This window comes from Symphalangus syndactylus, chromosome 5, assembly GCF_028878055.3.
Source record: "Symphalangus syndactylus isolate Jambi chromosome 5, NHGRI_mSymSyn1-v2.1_pri, whole genome shotgun sequence".
NCBI lineage: Eukaryota > Metazoa > Chordata > Mammalia > Primates > Hylobatidae > Symphalangus > Symphalangus syndactylus.
Genome location: NC_072427.2, coordinates 33,142,068 through 33,162,590, shown reverse-complemented (window position 1 = coordinate 33,162,590; position 20,523 = coordinate 33,142,068). Strand labels below are relative to the sequence as shown.

General features: G+C 42.4%; 1 long non-coding RNA gene across 2 annotated transcripts; it reads left to right on the top strand.

Moving 5' to 3' along the window:
- The first annotated feature begins 29 nt into the window (after positions 1-29).
- Positions 30-7,672, top strand: LOC129481757 (uncharacterized). 2 transcript variants are annotated; one of them, XR_010120694.1, is made up of 3 exons: positions 30-1,205; positions 3,678-3,803; positions 7,406-7,672. It is a non-coding gene; the product is annotated as an uncharacterized lncRNA (long non-coding RNA). The 2 variants fall into 2 exon arrangements; XR_008657499.2 differs by lacking the exon at positions 7,406-7,672 and adding an exon at positions 5,937-6,344.
- Positions 7,673-20,523: the final 12,851 nt, after the last annotated feature.

The window sequence follows — 20,523 nt, the reverse complement described above, 5'->3', positions numbered from 1 at the left end:
GAGCTAACCCACTTTCCTTGCAGCTCCAGGCCTCTGGGGTTTCCATCCAAGCTGCTCTTTGAAGGCCGCACTGTGTCAAAGCCTTTGTTGATGCCAGGGACACAGCCCACCACAGGCCATACCCAAAGGCCAGAGTCAGAGCACAATTTTGAAGATTACAGAAAACTCCAAAGAGATTAAAGAGATGGAATAAAGGATCCCAGCCCCCGAAAAGAGAAAGCTTTGTGTCTGTAGCCATAGCCCTCAGCAATCAGACATCCTCCTCACTAATGTGAGGTCAGGAGGGGACTAGAAATGCTCAGAGGATGGACTGCCTCTGGCCAGTGCAGGGGAGAGGCAGGGGTGTTGAGGCACAGGAGCCAGATGAGAGGAACGTCAGCAGCAAAGCAGTAAGAAGAACATGAGAGTTTCTTGATAGTAATAGAACTTCCTACACAGACTGGGAACTGGATTCTAGCCTGAGGGGATGTGACAACATAGTGGCCCAGAATTTTCACTTTGGAATTAACTGCTTTGGACCAGGAAGAAGCACTGAGCCTAGAAAGGCAGGAGGCACAGGACTGTGTGGGCTTCTGTCTGGCAGGGACATATGAGCTTCATAGGGCGAATGAATCGGGGGCAGGATAAAGCATAGGCCTCCACCCTCACAGTGCTCTTAGCCATCTCAGGCTTCCCGGAACACTGCTACCAGGCTGCCTGCTGGAGCCCTTTACACAGGCCTTCCTGCTTGGGTTCTCTTCTGCAGGCTGCGTAAACCAGTCCTGTTGTAGCCCTTGTAGCATCTGCTGTAGTGATCTGGTTTGGGTTTCAGTATTGCTTGCAATGGTTTGGAAGGAAATGGGAAGTTTGCCTTCTAACTACATTTTCTTTTTGATTCAAGAACCCTAGGAGTTCTACAACCACTGGGCCTAAAACTAAAATAAAGGAAAAATAAATAAAAGGAAGCAAAAACATCTAACTGGTATAGCCTGGCAGCATTGCCAGAGACCTCAGGGGCCCAGGCTTGTTCTGTCTTTTGCTCTGCCATCCCTAGGCTGGACAGCACAGAAGAGGCAGTACATCTTAACAAAATCAGGGTTCTGGAAGAAGGGAGGGGTGGTGAATGGTTGTTGCAATCAACAGTTCATACTTCAATGGAAAGAAGGTGGGATTTGATTCCTGGTCACAAATCTTCACTCTGTCATCTGCTATCTGTGTGCCCTCAGGTAAGTCATTTAACTTTTGTCTTCTTCAGTTTCCTTATATGCAAAATAATTCCTACTTTGCAGAATGGTTGTGGGAGGTAGAGTTATCTTAAGACAGTCTAGCACAGTGTCTGCTACATGTTGGAATTCAAAACACTCCCTGCTGTTGCTATGGTTGGTTCTGAGAGCTATATTTAATTTTCTTTTTAGTCTTTCTTGCTGGTCTGTCACTCTCTTACTATAAGGAAGACAGCCATTTCTGCATAGGTCACTATGCAGTAGCCTTTCCTATTTTTTGACTGCTTAGCATCTATATAATATCCCACTGAATGAAAATACTAAAATTTATCTATTGTACTATGAATAGACCATTTGGAGTTTTCCCAGTTTTTTACTATTACATACAGTGTTGCTATGTATATGCTGTGGTACACGTGTATAGCCATTTCTTCAGGATGGAAACTAAGTAACATTTCTGGGTCATATGATCTGCCTGTCTTCAACTTTACTATATAATATCTGACATCTTTCCAAAGTGGTATGCCAGTTTATCTTCCCACTGGCAGCATATGAGAATTTCTGTTGCTCCAGCTACACTCCAACAGATTCTTAAAGCTTTGTCATTTTGTAGGGTGTGTAGTGGTATCTTACTGTGGTTTTGACAAGTTTCTATTTGTTGGTTATTTGCAAGTATCTTGCCTCCCTCCCAGTCACTTGTCTATTCATTCTTTTTATAATATCTTTAGTGAGTAGAGTTCTATGAAAAATTATTCTTATTTATGTGTTTTTGTAGAGATAGGGTCTCTCTATGTTGCCCAGGATGGTTTTGAATTCGTCACCTCGAGAGATCCTCCTGCCTTGGCCTCCCAAAATGCTAGGAGTACAGTTGAAAGCTACCATGCGCAGGCTTAAAGTTCTTAGTTTTTAATGTAGTTAACATTTTGTTCTTGTTTTATTACTGCTTTCCCCTTATCATTGGTGCTTTTTGTTACTTATTTAAAAAATCTTTCTGTACTCAGGATCGTGATGGTATTTTCCTGTACAACCTTCTAAGAGCTGTAGGCTTTCACATTTCATGTTTAGGTATTTAATCTACCTTGGAATTGATTTTTGTGTGTTGTGAGAAGAATGCTTATAGATACCCAATTGACCTAGTGCCTTTTACTGGTCATTTCTCAATGACTCTGCATTCCCACCTCTGTCCAATACCACGTATCTATGTATGTGTCAATCTGTTTTGGGGCTCTTCAATCTGTTCCATTGGTCTATTTGTTTATCAGCATCTCACTGTCTTGATATCTGTTAATGTAAATTCTTTCGCCTTACTCTTCAAGAGTGTCTTGGCTGTCTTTGGCCTTTTAAAATTCCCATATACATTTTTGAATCAACTTGTCGCCCTCCCTCCCAAAAAAAAACCCAATTAGGATTTTTATCATTCTAGGACTGTGGTAGATCCCTTCATTTATTTAGATCTACCTAAATGTCTCCCAATAGCATATTAGACTTTTTGTGGAGGATTTGTACATCTTTAGTAAGTTTTATTACTAGGCACTTAATATTTTTAGTATGCTTATTGAAGTAAAATTGATATGCATTAAGTGCATAATATTTAAAGTGTACAAATTAATAAGTTTAACATATGTATACACCCTGAAACTGTTACAGGAAAGGGGTCCTGATCCAGACCCCAAGAGAGGATTCTTGGATCTCATGCAAGAAAGGATTCAGGGCTAGTCTGTAGTGCAAAGTGAAAGCAAGTTTATTAAGAAAGCAAAGTGGTGAAAGGACGGCTACTCCATAGACAGAGCAGGACATTCCCGAAACTAAGAGGGGGAACGCATCCACCCTAGGTACAATGCTTGTATATATGGAGAGATGTGGTCTGCTACAAGGGTTTGTGATAAACTATTAATTTTCTTAATTATGATATTTGGCAAGAATCAATATTATTATCTTTCAAGCAAAATTAGGAATGCCTTTGTTCCCCAGATATTGGGATATCTGGACATTCCCAAGTCTGGGTCTGTTTTAGTAAACATTATTAATTTGTTCCCTTAACCGTAAACATCTAGAGGCTAGGAATGCCTAACCTTCTAAGAATTCAGTCCAGCAAGTCTCAGCCTCATTTTCCTAGCCCTCACTCAAAATGGAGTTGCTGTGGTTCGAATGCCTCTGACAAAACCATCACCACAATCAAGGTAATATAGTAAACATATCCATCACCCTCAAATGTTTCCTCATGGCCCTTTGTAACCCTTCCCTCTTACTCCTTCCTGCCTGTACATCCCCCCACTCCCTGTACCCAGGCAATCTGCTTTCTGTCTCTATAGTTCAGTTTACACTTTACAGAATTTTATATAAATGGGATCATACAGTACATACTCTTTTTGATGTGGCTTTTTTCATACAGCATAATTATTTTTAAGATTTATCTAGGTTATAGTGAATATCAATTGTTAATTGCTCTTTAAAAAACTTTTAATTTCAAAACAGTTATATATTCACAGGAAGTTGCCAAAATGGTAGGGTCTGTGTACCCTTCACCCAGTTTCTCTCAATGGATATATCTTACATAATCATAGTGCAGCATCAAAACCAGTAAACAGACATTGGTGCAAGGTATGTGTATAGTTTTGTGCCGTTTTCTTATATATGGAGATTCGGGTAATCACCACTCAATCAAGTTGCAATAACTGTTCCATCACCACTAAGATCTCCCTCATGCTATCCCTTTAGAGTCACACCCAGCCCCCATCCTCTACCATTCCTAGACCCTGGCAGCCACTAATCTGGTTTGCATCACTCTAATTTTGTCATTCTGAGAATGTTATAAATGGAATCATACAGTATGTGATCTTTTGAGAGCATAATACCCTTGAGATGCATCCAACGCTGTTGCATGTGTCAATAGTTCATTTTTGTTATTTACTTTTATTTTTTGACTGAGTAATGTTCTGTGGTATGGAAGGATCACAGTTAGCTTAGTCATTCACTCATTGAAGGACATTTTGGTTGTTTCCAGTTTTGGGCAATTGCAAATAAAGCTGCAATAAACAATCATGTACAGAGTATTGGGTGCACATATTTCATATCTCTGAGAGAAACGCCCAGGAATACAATTGCTGGGTCATATGTTTAGTTTTCTTTTACATCCCCACAGGCAGCATATTAGAGATCCAGTTTCTTCACATCCTCACCAGCACTTGATACTGTCACTAATTTAGGTTTTGTTCTAATGGGTGTATAGTGACATCTGTTTGTGGTCTTAGTTTACATTGCCCTAATGGCTAGTAGTGTTGAGCATCTCTTCATGTATTTATTTGCCATCCATATATCTTCCTCAGTGAAATGTCTCTTCAGGTTTTTTTTTTTTCTTTTTTGAGACAGTCTCACCCTGTTGCCCAGGCTGGAGTGCAGTGGCGCGATCTCGGCTCACTGCAACCTCTGCCTCCTGGGTTCAAGTGATTCTCCAGCCTCAGTCTTCCAAGTAGCTGGGACTATCTGTGCGCACCACCACACCCAGCTAATTTTTGTATTTTTTAGTAGAGATGGGGTTTCATCATGTTGGCCAGTCTGGTCTCGAACTCCTGACCTCAAGTGATCTGCCTGCCTCAGCCTCCCAAAGTGCTGGGATTATAGGCATGAGCTACCACGGCTGGCCGTCTCTTCAAGCCTTTTGCCCATTTTATAATTGAGTTGTTTGTTTTTTGTTATTGAATTTTGAGAATATATATCATATATTATAGATAAAAGTCCTTTGCCAGATACATGGTATGCAAATATTTTCTTCCAGTCTTTTCATCCTCTTAATAGAGCCTTTCACAGAATAAAAGTTTTTCTTCTTGATGAAGTGTAATGTGTTGATTATTTTTGCTTCTATAGATTGTGCTAGTTTATTGCTTTTTGTTGCTGAATAGTATTCCATTGTATGGATATACCATTATTTGTTTATCTGTTCATTGGTTGATGGACATTGGGTTCTTTCTAGTTTTTGACTATTACAAATAAAGTTGCTATGAGCATTTGTGTACAGGTCTTTTTGTAGCCTTTAATTTCTCTTGAGAAATATCTAGGAATGGAATACCTGAATCATGTAACAGATGTATGTTCCACTTTTTAACAAACTATCAAATTGTTTTCCAAAGTGGTTGTACCATTTTATATACCTACCAGCATTCTATTGGAGTTCTAGTTCTTGTATGTGCTTGCCAAGACTTGGTATGGTAAGTCTTTTAAATTTAGCCATTCTAATAAATATGTAGGTATATCTTTGTCTTAATTTTTATTTTCCTAATGACTAATGATGTTGAGCATCTTTTCATATCTTCATTGGTCAAGTATCTGTTCATATCTTTTGCCCATTTTTATTAGATTTTTTTTTCTTATTACTGAATTAAAAATATACTCTAGATGCAAGTCCTTTATTAGACATGTGATTTGCAAATATTTTCTTGTCTGTCTTTTCATTCCCTTACCTGTCATATTGGATTAGAGGCCACCCTACTGACCTCATTTAAACTTAGTTACCTTTTTAAAGACCCTATCTTCAAATACTGTACAGTCACATTCTGAGGTACTAGGGATTAGGACTTCAATATATGAATTTTGAAGGGAATACAGTTCAGCCCATAACACTCCCCAACAATTGCTCTGGACATGCTGGAATTTTTTTTTTCTGTTCTTTATTCATTCTCGCTCATGGTGTGTTACAAATATCATAATTCTCCTTTTCTCTGTGACCATGTCTCTCAGTCTCCCATCAAGGAGTGATGTCTGTTTCTCCACTTCTTGAATCTGGGCTGGCCTTGCCAATAGAATATGGCAGAAGTGACATTTTTCCAGTTCTGAGTCAAAGCCTGAGGAGGCCTTGCATGCTTCCACTCTCTCTTGCAACCCTGCACTGCCGCATATTAACAAGACTTATCAACAAGCCTGGGATAGCCTGGTAGATGATGAAAGATATATGGCCCGCTTGCTCCTATCACACCAGCTGATAGCCAGCCAACCCTAAGAAGCAAAGTCACCTAGCTGATTAGTAGCTGACCACTGACACAAAAGTAAGATCATCTGAGACCAGAAGACAGCCCATCTGAGCTCAGCCCAAATTACTGACCCACAAAATAATAATCAATAAATGGTTATTATTTTTATGTTACTGAATTTTGAAGTGGTTTATTATTGAACAAAAGCTACCTGATACCCATCCTTTTTTTTTTTTTTTTTTTTTTTGATATGGAGTCTCTCACTGTTGCCCAGGCTGGAGTGCAATGACGTGATCTGGGCTCACTCCACCCTCCGTCTCCTGGGTTCACGCGATTCTTCTGTCTCAGCCTCCTGAGTAGCTGGGATTACAGACGCACACCACCACACTGGCTAATTTTTTGCATTTTCAGTAGAGACGGGGTTTCACTATGTTGGCCAGCTGGTCTTGAACTCCTGACCTCATGATCCGCCCACCTCAACCTCCTAAAGTGTTGGGATTACAGGTGTGAGCCACTGCACCTGGCCTACCCTTCCTAAGAGTCTTTGCTCTGGCTCTTACTTTCATCTGGAATACTCTGTGACTTGATTTTTGCATGCCTGGCTGCTTTATGTCATTCATATCTCCGCTCAAATACAATTTCCTCAAAAAGGGCTACACTGACCAATCAATATAAGCCTGTAGGTCTCTATTGCTTCTCCCTATTTATTTGTTTATTTTTAGAGATGAGATCTCACTGTGTTACCCAGGCTGGAGTACAGTGGCATCATCATAGCTCACTACAGCCTCAAACTCCAAACACTTGGGCTCAAGCAATCCTCCCTCCTCAGCCTTCTGAGTAGCTAGGACTACAGGTGCATGCCACCTTGACTGGCTAATGTTTTGTTTTTAATTTTTTTTTAGAGAAGGGGGTCTCACTATGTTGCCCACACTAGTCTTGAACCCCTGGCCTCAAGCAATCTCCTACCTCAGCCTCCTGGGTAGCTGGGATTACAGGTGTGAGCCACAATGCCCAGCCAGTTTTTTTTTCTTACACAGAAAAGCTCCACTATTCACTTACATACTGCAGAAGGAAAAGAGAGGCTGAAAGGGTTGGATCAAGGAAGTAGGAAAGGGAATTTCTGGGGCATTTCCTTTCCCCCAATCCCAGAATAGCCATAGAAATCATGGTCACCAAGAGCTGCTGCTTCTGAATAATATGACAGTGATGGTAAATTTTCCAAAATGTTGATTGTAACAGAGTTTGCAACATGACCAAACTGGTGGATCATAGAGTGGACAGACATCAGGAGCTCTGGAAAAAAAATTGCTACTCAGTACCTACTCAAGTTGTAATGGGGAGAGAAATGGACTGATATGCCGGATTTTTGTTGCAGAGAGCTGGCAAACTTGCGGTAAGTAACTAGCTCCATTCAAACTGACTGAAGCACATAGATGGTGCCCTGAAATCCACAGCTCCATTGAAGAGGCAGCAGAATTTATCTACTCCGATCCAGGTTTGCAGAATTTATCTACTCCGACCCAGGTGCTAGGCTGCTTGTGGTAGGGAGTGAAGCCATCATGCTGATGGATTTGGTGGTGACAAAGCAGGCTGTCAGGAAGAAGTGGGTCCCCCAGATTCTCCCGGGCAAGAGGACAACACTGGAAACTACATGTGGTAGTTTCCAGTATGTTAGGCTTTTCCTTCTGAAACTTGGCAAAGTGGAATTTGCTGAAAAGTAAACAGTACAGCTTGTTTTTAATTTCATTTCTCAAGAAAACCCAGCTAAGTCTCATCATGACTGTTTACTCTTGTTTCTTTTGGGAAATTAAATTCTTAATATAACTTTGACTAAAGATATGTAGATTTGTGGTATGAAAAGAAAATCTATTTGTTGGATGATGTTCCCAGTGAAGTACTATCCATTTGTTATTTTAAAAGTTACTCTCTTTTGTTCTAAACAGTAAATAGTGCCAAAACTAAGAAAAACATGTATTATAGTTTCAACGTCAGGCTGACTTGCTTGCAGATCTGTTCACAATAGACTGTAATGCCCCTTTAAAGAAAGATTTAGAAATAAATTATTAAAAGTATTAATTCATTTAAAAAAATGTAAGCATGAATGGGGACAAGCTGGGGAGAATGATTTGTCTGCTCTTTCTGGGAGGGTGGGGAGAAACATCTATGAGAAACCTGCAGGCCTTGCCACTGCTGCTGAGAGCCAGTGACCCCAAGGGCTGACCACTTGGGATGTTAGCTGCCCCTAGCCCAGGCACTGTGGTCTGGGTCTGTGGTATAAAGAAGGGCTATTGCCATAAAAGGAGATAGACACAACTAGCTTCAGTCTATCCTGCTTCCTGTCTCAGAATTTTTTTTTTTTTTTTTTTTTTTTTGAGATGGAGTTTTGCTCTTGTTGCCCAGGCTGGAATGCAATGGCGTGATCTCGGCTCACTGCAACCTCTGCCTCCCAGGTTCAAGCAATTTTCCTGCCTCAGCCTCCCAAGTAGCTGGGATTACAGGCACCTGCCACCACGCCCGGCTAATTTTTGTATTTTTAGTGAAGATGGGGTTTCACCATGTTGGCCAGGCTGGTCTCAAACTCCTGACCTCGTGATCTGCCCACCTCGGCCTCCCAACAGAATTTTTTAAAAAAAGAAATATGGTATGTCTTTGGAAATCCGAGATTCAAATCTTAGCACCCTATATCCCCACCACCACTACCATTAACAGTGCAGCTTGGAGCAAGTCTCTTAATCTTTTCCAGCCCAGTTTCCCATTTGTAAAATGGAAAGAATGACATCCATATAATGTGGTTGCTGGAGGATTCATTGTTTTATTATTCAACAATTATTTATTGAGTGCCAGACATTAGTCACTAAGATAGACAAGGTCCATGTTCTCGTGGAATTCATATTCTAACAGGGTAAGGTCACAACAAATAAATAATGAACAAATGAAAAATATCAGATATTGGTAAGTTTAGACAGAAAATAAAATAGGGAGCTGGGCATGGTGGCTCCTTTCAAATCCCAAAATGAGAGGATTGCTTAAGCTCAGGAGTTCGAGACCAAACTGGGCAACATGACAAAACCTCGTTTCTACAAAAATACAAAAATTAGCTATCCCAGCTACTTAGGAGGCTGAGGTGGGAGGATCATCTGAGCGCAGGAGGTCAAGGCTGCAGTGAGCTCGATCACACCACTGCACTTGATCAGCGTGGGTGACAGAGTGAGACCTTGTCAAAACAAAACAAAACAAACACAAAACAATACATATTCACTGTATAATACTATTTAGAAAATGCAGAAAGGTACAAATACTTATTTTATAATAACTCAATATTAATATTCAAGTTTTTGGTGTATATCTTTGCAGAGTTTTAAAAAAATATGTGCACACACATGCATCTTCACAGAAATGGAACTTTGTTATTGCATATGCTGCATTGTAACCTGCTTATTTGCTTAACAATAGAATGGCGTCTTTTATATATCCAAACTTTTTACCCAGAATGATTTTTCATGGCTGCGTAGAATACCATTTATTTAACCAAGCGGTAGAGAGTTAGACTATTCACAAGTTTTGCTATTATGAACAACTAGGGAGAAGCACTCACACAGCAAAATCTGCTGAGTTTCTGAATTGTCTCCTTAGTATAGACCACGCAAGTGAAACTATCAGATCCCAGGGCGCTCCCCTGCGGTTGTCAGATTTCCCTCCTGTAAAGTGGATGAGTAACCCCACCCCACATGCACTCCTGTCCACACAGCTCTTGAAAGGCCAAACCAGGCGACGCTGCGGCCCGGAGAGAACCAGAAGAGAGGGTGCGTGGGGTGCACCGCAAGCCCTTGAGTCTGTGGCCATACCTAGGCGGAGAGAGACGAGCACGGGTGAGGGTGGGCCTCGGGATCCCACAGACTCCTCTTCGTGCCGTGGATGCATCAGGCTCCGTCTCTGAACCTCGGTTTCCCCATCTGCAGAATGGGGATGGGATCTCCTGGTGATGGGGATCTGTGGACGCGGCGCCTTCGGGGGTGCACAGAACCAAGGCCGGCCTGCAGGAGCGACCTCGGGGGCTGGTGGGGACGGAAGACGGGACCTCCTGGCCCGCAGGCTGGGCGCAGCCCCCGCCGGCCCGCCTCTTCCCGCCGGCGCCTCCCCGGGGTGGCAGTGCTGGGAGAGTGGCTCGGAGCCCGTAGGGGGCGCCGCGAGCCCACTGCGAGAGCGGCCGCGGCGCGGGGCGGGGGCCGCACGGGCCGCGCGCCGCGCTGCTCCCGACCCGCGGGTCAAGTCTGGCGCCTGGGAGGTCCTTGAATTCCGCGAGATTTTCTTTTTCCGCAAAACCAAAAACGCCATCCACTTAACAGATTCGTGCTAGGAGGCCCTGGCTCAGTCCTTCCACCAAACACCTCGGCCCAGCCGCGGCTTTGCGGCTCCCAGGCTCCCAGTGTTTCCTCCACGCTTTCAAATCTCAGCCCTGAGGTCACCGCCTCCGGGCAGCCTTCCCGGACTACCCAGGACTCGGGGACGTGGCTCCACAGCGGGCCTAGTTCCGCCCGTGTGCGGGCCTCTTCCACGACCGGCAGTCTTTGAGGATGGAGCTTGGCCTCCATCCCCTTGAACCCCTCAGCGTCGCATCCCAGAGCCACTCTGACCCCTGGCCAATAATTATAAGTGAGGGAGCCACCTCTTCTCCCTGCGTGGCACAGGCGAGGGTCCGCAGGAAGCGGCCTTGCTCCATCCCCAATCTTAAGCTCCGCTGAGATGGAGGAACCAAGAGCAGGCTTGGCACTGGGAGGGCGGCTGCCCCAGTGGCGGGGAGGGGAGCTCTGGATCTGTGTGGGAGTTTGTGCAGCGTGTCAGCGGGGGCCTGTGGATGCCCGCAGGTGTTTGTGTTTGTGCATGTGTAAGTCTCTGTGTGTATATATTTGTGGGAAAGCATCTTCTAAATTAAGAATATATCTGTGTAGGGTAAATGGTCAAGTCAAATAGAAAGTGACTTCAATACTTGTCACTTGATGGTGTAAATACAATAGCCAAGGAATTCAGTCCGGAAGCTCACATTTGAGGGTTAGGGATTGGTGCTGTAATTGTTACAACAGGCGTCTAACCTTGGGCAAATCTCTTCCTCATAGTCTTCGTTGTCTCTGGTTTGTTTGTTTGTTTTTCTGGTTTGTTAAATGATCCTTTTTTTTTTTTTTTTTTTTTCTGAGACAGGGTCTCACTTTGTCGCCCAGGCTGGAGTGCAGTGGCGCAATCACCACTCACTGCAGCCTCACCTACCGGGCTCAAGTGATCCTCCTACCTCAGCCTCTCTAGTAGCTGGGGACCACAGGCACGTGCCACTAAATGATTATTTTTTCAAGGGAGAAATCATGCCTGTCATACAAATAAAAAGTGAACAAGTGTCAAAGATTTTATTTAACTCATTAGCTAATGAAGTTAAAAACTGATTCAAAGGACAACACAAAGGCCAGATACACACATTGGCATCAGAAATGATGAAATAAGTTTGTTAATTGATACAAAACTGGCTTTATCCACAGGGTGTGTGTGTGTGTGTGTGTGTGTGTGTGTTTGGTGGGGGGTGGGGGGGTGTGGGGGATCACTTGCATCTCCACCTGACAAAACTTGTTTGCTTTGCCATGGACAATAATAATTTGTATTATTTTCAGTTTTCTACAGTTTACAGATTCAAAGACAATGAGAAATGGAGACTACCATAGAATGACATAACCTGGAAGGGCACACCAGGCCTGCATTCCATAGGGTACATTTTCTCCCCATTTCAAAAGTCTTTCACAATTTTTCCTGGCCACTTATACAACAGGCTTGAGTTGCATAAAGTCTTTTCAAACTTTTTAGTGGTGGAACTCTCTATCTATCTATCTATCTATCTATCGATCATCTATCTAATACATAGATAGATACTTTATTTTTTAATTTTTAATTTTCTATTTTTTGTGACAGGATCTCACTCTGTCGCCCAGGTTGGAGTGCAGTGGCATGATCTCAGCTCACTGCAGCCTTGACCTCCCCAAACTCAGATGATCCTCCCACCTTAGCCTGCCAGGTAGCTGGGAGTACAGGCGCATGGCAGCACACCCAGAAATAATTTTTGTATTTTTTGTGGAGATAGCGTTTCGCCATGTGGTCTAGGCTGGCCTAGAACTCCTGAGTTCAAGCTATCTGCCCACCTTGGCCTCCCAAATTGCTGGAATTACAGGCATAAGCCACTGCGCTTGACCTGAATATATTTTTTAACATCTCAGAGGGTTAAAATAATGTATTATACAGTTAATATATGCTTACCGTAAAGATGTCAAATAGTACAGAAAGTTAAGTAAAACATTCGTTTCCCTTCTCTTCCCCTTTCTCCCTGTCCGCTTCTCATCCTCCAGAGCCACCTACTATAACAGTTTCTTATGTACCCGACAGACAATCTACGGATATATATACAAACATTTACATATATTTTTTGAGATGGGGTCTGGCTCTGCCACCCAGGCTGGAGTGTAGTGGCCCAATCTCCGCTCATTGCAACCTCTACCTCCTGGGCTCAAGCTATCCTTCCACCTCAGCCTCCCAAGTAGTTGGGATTACAGGTGCACGCCACCGCACCTAGCTAATTTTTGTAGAGATGGGGTTTCACCATGTTGCCCAGGCTGGTCTAGAACTCCTTGGCTCAAGTGATCCTCCCAAAGTGATGAGATTACAGGCGTGAGCCACTGCACATAGCAAACACACACACACACGCACATATATATATATATATATATATATATATGTTTTTTTTTTTTTTTTTGAGATGGAGTCTTGCTCTGTCACCCAGGCTGGAGTGCAATGGCGTGATCTCGGCTCACTGCAATCTCCGCTTCCCTGGTTCAAGCAATTATCCTGCCTCAGCCTCCTGAGTAGCTGAGACTACAGGCACCCACTACCATGCCTGGCTCATTTTTTGTATTTTTAGTAGCGATGGAGTTTCACCATATTGGCCAGGCTGATCTCGAACTCCTGACCTCAAGTGATCCACCCACCTTGGTCTCCCAAAGTGCTGGGATTACAGGCATGAGCCACCACGCCCAGCTGCAAACATATATTTTTAAAAACACAAACAGGATAAAATATGTTGTGGATATCTTCTGATATCAGAACATAGAGGTCCACCTCAGCATTTTAAATGATTAAGAGTATTTCATGGTATGGCTGTCCCTTAACTTATTTGGCTAGGTTTCTATTAATAGACTTTTTTTTAGTTGTTTCTAATTTTATGGTAATATAAACAAATGCTACAATGAACCTCCTTAATCAGTATTGTGTGTGTGTGTGTGTTTGTGTAAACTTTTTAGGAGTGAAATCATTAGGTTTAAGGGTAGCTGCATTTAACATTTTGATATACCTTGCTGAGCTCTCTTCCTTGGAATTGCAATCATTTACTTTTTCTGCTACATGCTGTATCTTTACACCCCTGCCTACGTTGTGTATTATCAAACTTCTAAATCTTAGCCAGTCTGATAGAGGGAAAATGACACCTCATAATTTCAGTGTACTTTTCTACAATTATCTCTAGCTGTTACAATATTCCCTTTGGTAGGAAATTGCTTCATTATTTTCTGTGACTTCCCTTTGCAGAAAAACTCACGCGGCATAGTTCGAAAACCCTTGATCTCGACAGATTCCCTGAGCTCTCATATTCCAGGAGGCAGGTTCTCTGCAAGTGTGTGTTTGTCTCTGCTCTGTGTCGGTGTGTAGCTTGTGTGCCACCTCTGTGTGTGTGATGTGTGTCTGACTGCCAGTGTGTTCATGTTAGTGAGTGTTTACCTTTCCCTTCCTTGAGGATCAGAGACCTACTCGGAAGAGCCCAGGTTACCAAGAAGTTGATTGTAGGATACAGAGATCTCTCCCAGTTGGGAAAAGAAGAGCAACTGGATTTTCTGTAACCAAGAACTGCATATGGGAAAGGGATAGAGGACAGAGGCTGCCTTCTCTCTGCGGACCCATCAACTTGCCCATGGGCCGAAGCCAGCCACCCTGGTCTGACTCTGCATGCCTTTCAGCTGAAGGAACAATTGCTGCCTGCAACAGTCACTCAGTTTCCCAAGGAATCAAATTTTCTGTGTGACTGGGGAAAAGGAAACAGACGTCAAGAGGTCTGCTGGCAGGGGCTGATGCAAGGATTGTAAATCTCTGCTTCATCACATGTGCATTATTTGGGAAGTGGCTGGAAGTTCAATTCACGCATCTATTGGCAGTGCATCTAGGGGAAAGAGCGGGAATACAGGAAGAGGAACAGGTTGTTTCATCCTTAATTCTGCCACTTACTGGCATGTGTCCACACTTCATGACTTCACATCATGAAGTCATCGTGATGAGTAAATATAACAATATGTATCATAGATCTTAATAAGCGTCTCAGTCAACACAGAAGTTCCCTCTCTTAAGAGTGACGTTTTGATAATCACACCTTTTCAAAATGAGGATCTCAAAGAACATCCCCAAACATTAGAGGAGGAGGGAGTCTTTTTTCCTTTATTGTGTCCATTCAACAGCAGCGTTGTGCCTGTGTACTACTGTGAGAATGGCAAAGTCCAATCCTGCCTGCCCTCCTGTGCCACTCATGGCCACATGTTTTTAATTTTTGCCACACTCATGCAATCTCCTGCACACATTGTGATACTTCATGCCTCCTTACCTTTGCTCGTGCAGCTCCTGCAGCCTGGAATGTTCTCTCCCACTCCACTGCACCTGGCAAATGCTCACTTGTACCTCAAAACATATCAGGACAAAAGACATAGTATTTAGTCTAACACATCTGGCTGTTTGCCTGGAAGAGAATCAGAGTGAACCCCCATCTCTAGCCATATACAAAGATAAAATTCCAGAGGGATTAAGGTCTTAAAAATGTAAAAAATAAAATGTTAACTATCTGTCAAGGCAAGCCACAATGCAACACTAGTGCATACCTGCCAGAATAGCTAAAATGCAAACGTCAGATGATATAAAATATTGGGGTGGATGTAGAGCAGCTAGAAGTCTCTTACATTACTGGGGAGAGTGTAATTGATACGGCCACTTTGGATGACTTGCAATATCCACAAAAGCTGAACATACATGTTCTCTATGACCCAAAAATTACACTCTTGGGTAAATACTCAACAGAAATGCAGACATAAATTCACCAAAGAAAGTTTGCAAGAATGTTCATAGCAGCACTATTTGTAACAGCCCCAAATTGGAAGCAATCCAAACGTCTATCAACAGTAAAACAGATAAAGTGTGGTATGTTACATACAGGACTTCTGTACAGCAACGAGAATGAATGAACTACATGAATTCATCTCACAAACATAATGCTGAGTCAAAGAAGCTAGATACAAAAGAGTACACATGGATATTTCATTTAAATAATGTTCAAACACTAACCAATGATGTTAGAAGTCAGGGTAGAGGTTAATCTTTGAGGTGGGTTGTGACTGGCAAGGGGGCATGAAGTGAAGGAATGTCTAGGGTACTGGTAAGATTCTGTTTCCTGATTTCAGTCCTGGCTACATGAGTGTATTCACCTCGTGAAAATTTATTGACCATAAAAAGGTGTGCATTATTTCATACATATATCTCAATAAAAATTTTGGCAAGGAGGCATCATATAATCTAAGGGTTAGAATACCTTCTCAACCAAGGTTGGAAACCTAGAAGATGAAAAAGATAGGTATTTTTGCATATATATACATATATATACACACACATATATAGCATTTTTGTGGGAAAAGATACTGTAAGCAATGTCAAAAGACAAGCAGAAGACTTGGAAAAAGTGTAATGCAGATGATAGACAAAGGCTAATAGCTATAGTATACAAAAAGCTCTTATAAATTGATGCAAAAAGACAAACAACCCAATAATGAAATAGGCAAAATGATATGAGTAGGTGATTCAAAGAAGAAAAATATCCAACTGATGGAAAGATGCTCAGATTCATTAGAATTCAGTTGAATGCAAATTAAAGTAGTAATAAGATACTCATTTATGCTCTTCAGGCAGGCAAAATTAAAAAGAGTTTCTATACCTATTGCGGGTGAGGTTGTGGGGAGCATGCTCTCATTCATTGCTGGTGGAGATGGAAATTATTACAGCCTTTTTGCAAATCAATCTGGAAAAATCCACCAGAATTAAAAATACATATATCCTTTGACCTAGTGATCCCACTCCCGGGAATCTATTCCACAGAAATAGAAGGATCCACCTAAGAGTCCATGTGGAAGGGTGGTTATTGCAGCATTGATTGCAGAGGTGCATTCACGGTGTGCATACATGCATGCACACACACGCACACACACAGAAAACAAAGCCTGTACCTCTCAGCAGGGAAACGGTATAAATGGTGCTACTTTCCCTTGAGGCTCACAGTCCAGAGGGCTGGGGTAAACTCTTGCGGGTTCACAGGAGGTCTTCACCTCTGGAGGGGGTGGTCTGGGAGTGGGGTGGGCAGAGTCATGGATGATCAGAAGCCCTCTTCCTCCCAGCCTGAGCCAGTAGCATTGATTCCAGAGCAGGCTTTGGAGAAGTGACTATTGAGAGTTCGGATATTCCCATGTCCCCTCTTGGCGGGACTCAGTTCCTATCCCTCCAGTATCAAAGAAGTGACATCAACAAAGGATCACAGAGGTGGCTCTTATTGACATCCACTGCGGATCTCATTTAAAATGGCTTTCTTAAGCCAAAGGCAGGCAAACATCTCTACTAACTGAAGAATAAAGGAGACATGGAATCAATTGCAAATAATTATTTCTAAAAATCACGCCTCTCTTCTGAAGTTTGTGTTTGTCATATCTCTGTCTACCTAAAATTCACTCTCTCTTAGGTGAATTAAAATATAGAGTCAATTCCCTAGCATTTGGTCAGTTGTTGGGCAGCCCTGGCCTAGCTTAGGAAGGTAGCCCTAAGCAGGCCTTAACACAAAGTGAAAGCCCCCGTAGCACATGTATAAATATTTAAAATCATAAACTAGGCCAATAAACTATTAGATAAAAAGTTCCATCTTTCTGTCTTGAAAAATATACCCTCTTAAGATAAAAATTTTTAAAAAGTATAGCACTATGATTTTTATATGAACAAAAATTGGTAAAATAGTACAGAATTTAATTATTTGTAGACAGAATTAATAGAATTTAATTATTTGTGCATCTATTTGGATAGTCTGTTGATGGGCTGGTGATGTTTTGGTAAGTTATAAAATCAACATATACCTAATTTATATTGTAAATCATTCAAATTATTATTTATCTTTTCATTAAATTTGTTTTTCTTACCTTCCTTATTGCAAAATTACCTAATTATGTTGTTATAATCAAGATTTTTGCACAATTTGTGCAAAAATATTGATGATGATGCCAAATTCGTACCTTTTTTGAGTTGTAGTTCTTAGATAATTAAAAAAATTAATTTCAATTTGGAGAAAGTTTCAGTAATAAATGGAATTTTCAGTAAAATCTTAAAATGATGTTTACATTTGGAAATGAACCATGAATTTTCCATCTCCTGTTCAAATACTTTAGTGGAGTTGGTTTAGGTAAACTGTAATTATTGCAGAAAATACTACAAAATATTTTAATTTCATAATAGAAATTTCTATCATACTGCAATTTTTGCTATCTTTTAAGGTAATAGTTTATGCACTAACATGAAGAATTAACTTCATACATATTACATCTACACTCATACCTCTACCGATTTGAAGGTAAAATAAAGTGTTTAAATTGCAAACATGTTCCTCAGCCACCGTGCAACAATCAATACCACACGAATTCGTGAGACCTCCTGAACCACGAGCTGGAGCACAAAGAGAAACATGAAAATGGACGTGTGGCTCTACTGGGAAATGGTATTTCACTGTGCAAGAAACGATTGCATTCTTGCTGTCAGAGATAAAGGATTTGACAAGCTAATTAATTTGTCTTTTCCCTTACCTAAGCGCTTCCGCCGCTGAAATCCTCCCTGTTCTCTGAAGCAGTGTCTGTCTCCAATATTGGCAGAAGCACAACCCAGAAACCTTCGTGATGTTCAGACATGGTTGCTTTCTGTTTTGAGGACACAGGGCAAAAAGTGAGGAGCCACATTTCCCTGGGACCTGACCGGTGTTGTCATTGGAACTGACGTTTCTGTTGCTGGCAGCCTATGCCAGCGCTGAGCACTCGATCCCATGTGCTCCATAACCAATACATTTTATGGGTGTTTGTGATATATGCAACCTTTTCAAGCAGAGCTTCTCAGTTTCTAATTATTAGTTTTTAATTTCCCAACCCAATACAGATCAATTCCTTGATTCAATAATTCACTAGAAATAATTCACTAGAAAAATGAAATAAAAAAAAATCTGTTTGAGGACCTGTGGGGTGGCTCACGCCTGTCCCAGTACTTTGGGAGGCTGAGGTGGGTGGATGATTTGAGATCAGGAGTTTGAGACCAGCCTGGCCAACATGGTGAAACCCCATCTCTACTAAAAATACAAAAATTAGCCAGGCATGGTCGTGGGTTCCTGTAATCACAGCTACTCAGGAGGCTGAGGCAGGAGAAACGCTCGAATCCAGGAGGCTGCTGCAGTGAGCCAAGATCACACCACTGCCCTCCAGCCTGGGCGATAGAGTGAGACTCTGCCTCAAAAAAAAAAAAAAAAAAAAAAAAATCTATACAAGTTACAATCCCCAAGTTTTAAAGATTCAACAGATATAACTTTACTGTTAGTTTCTGTGTGTAACTCATCAAGAACAAGTAACAGACCACGTGTAGGCTGGCACTGGTCCACCAACTGCACTTCTTTGTGGAGGACTGCTTCGAGTCACTGGAGTCACCAGATTCAGGGTAGGGACCCCCTCTTGCCTCTGTCTAAGAGTGGTACTGGTAACCTGGTAACCACGAGGCTGAATCCTGCCCCACAGTCTTTTTCAGTCTCTGTGTGAGCACCTGTGCCATGCGGCTCTCATTTCACGCCAAGTTCTCTGTTCTCTTACTGTCCTGATAACAAGTGTAGCTCCCCATGGCCCCTCCATTTCCACCAGCCTTGCAGCCCCTGCTCCTTCCTGAGGGCCCCATATCAGTGTATGATGAGGGGCCTTGAATGTCATGCCAAGAGAGGAAGCTTCTGAGCTGGGGGTCAACTCTGAGAATGTGATGTGGCCTTGCACCCAGCCAGGACCTCTCCTGGGCTAAGCTGTCAGCACCAGGGAGTCCACGTAGAGCTGATGCCTTCCTGCGGTGGGGGAAGAGAAAGGATGGGGCAGCTCCCTAGAAGGCCTTGGGATTTCTTAGCAGAGATAGGAACTCCCACTCTGCCAGGGGTCAGCAGCAGTTCTAGAGCTTACCGCATGCTCCCAGGAAATCGTACATGTTTCTAAAATCAGCCATGTATCTTTTTTTGTCACCTACATTTTTTAAGGACCCAGTTCCAATTTCCTGCCCTTATCATTTCTCCTTCTCGTTGATATTTTTCCAGTAGATGTAGCTTTACTCATTACCAACTGCTGCCAATTCACTTAAGCTTTCACCTTTAATGTTTTAAAATAACAAGGGAATTCAGAAGTATAGAATGTGGAAGTCTGCCTTCATCATCCTCACAGGCCTGTGCTCCTCAATCCCATTTCCATGAGTTAAGGACTTTTAGCAACTATTAACAGCATGCCCTTCCCAGTTCTTGCCTACACATTTCAAAACACCTATCTCTCTCATCACTCAAACTGGGGGAGCAGGATCATGAGCAGCCCTGTGGAGAGGCCCAAGTGGAGAGGAATTGAAGACTCTGGCCAGCCACCACGTGAGTGTTTGGAAGCACGTCCTCCAGCCCCAGCTGGGCCTTCAGATGAGAGAGCAGCCTTGGCTGGCATCTTGACGGCAACCTCATGAGAAACTGAGTCAGGACTGCTCTGAAGCATTCGTTACCCTCAGAAACTATGAGATAATAAATAAATTTAAGCTGCTAAGTTTGGGAGGTTCTGTGTTACATAGCAATATAATACAACTTTCATTTCTCTCCAATGACCGTGTTAGTTTTTAGCCCCTCTGTGGTAAAGCCCCTCAAAAGAGCTGTCTGTATGCAGTGTCTCCTTTTCCACCCTGTTTTCTCCCACCCAAGCCCATCTGTTCTAATACATTCACTGAGGTCTGCTCCCTGTGAGACTAGGATGTGTAGCTGAAATGTTCTCATGTTCCCTGTTGCAGACCCTGAGATGAGGATTCTTATGCAAGCAATTTGTTATGGAAGTGCTCCCGAGAGAAACAGGGGAAGGAAGCAGGGAAGCAGGACAGGGAAGGGGAGAAAGTCAGTTAAGGGTGAAATTTCAGGCAAAGTCCAGGTCTCAGAATGATCTTGATGGCTCTGGAGAAAA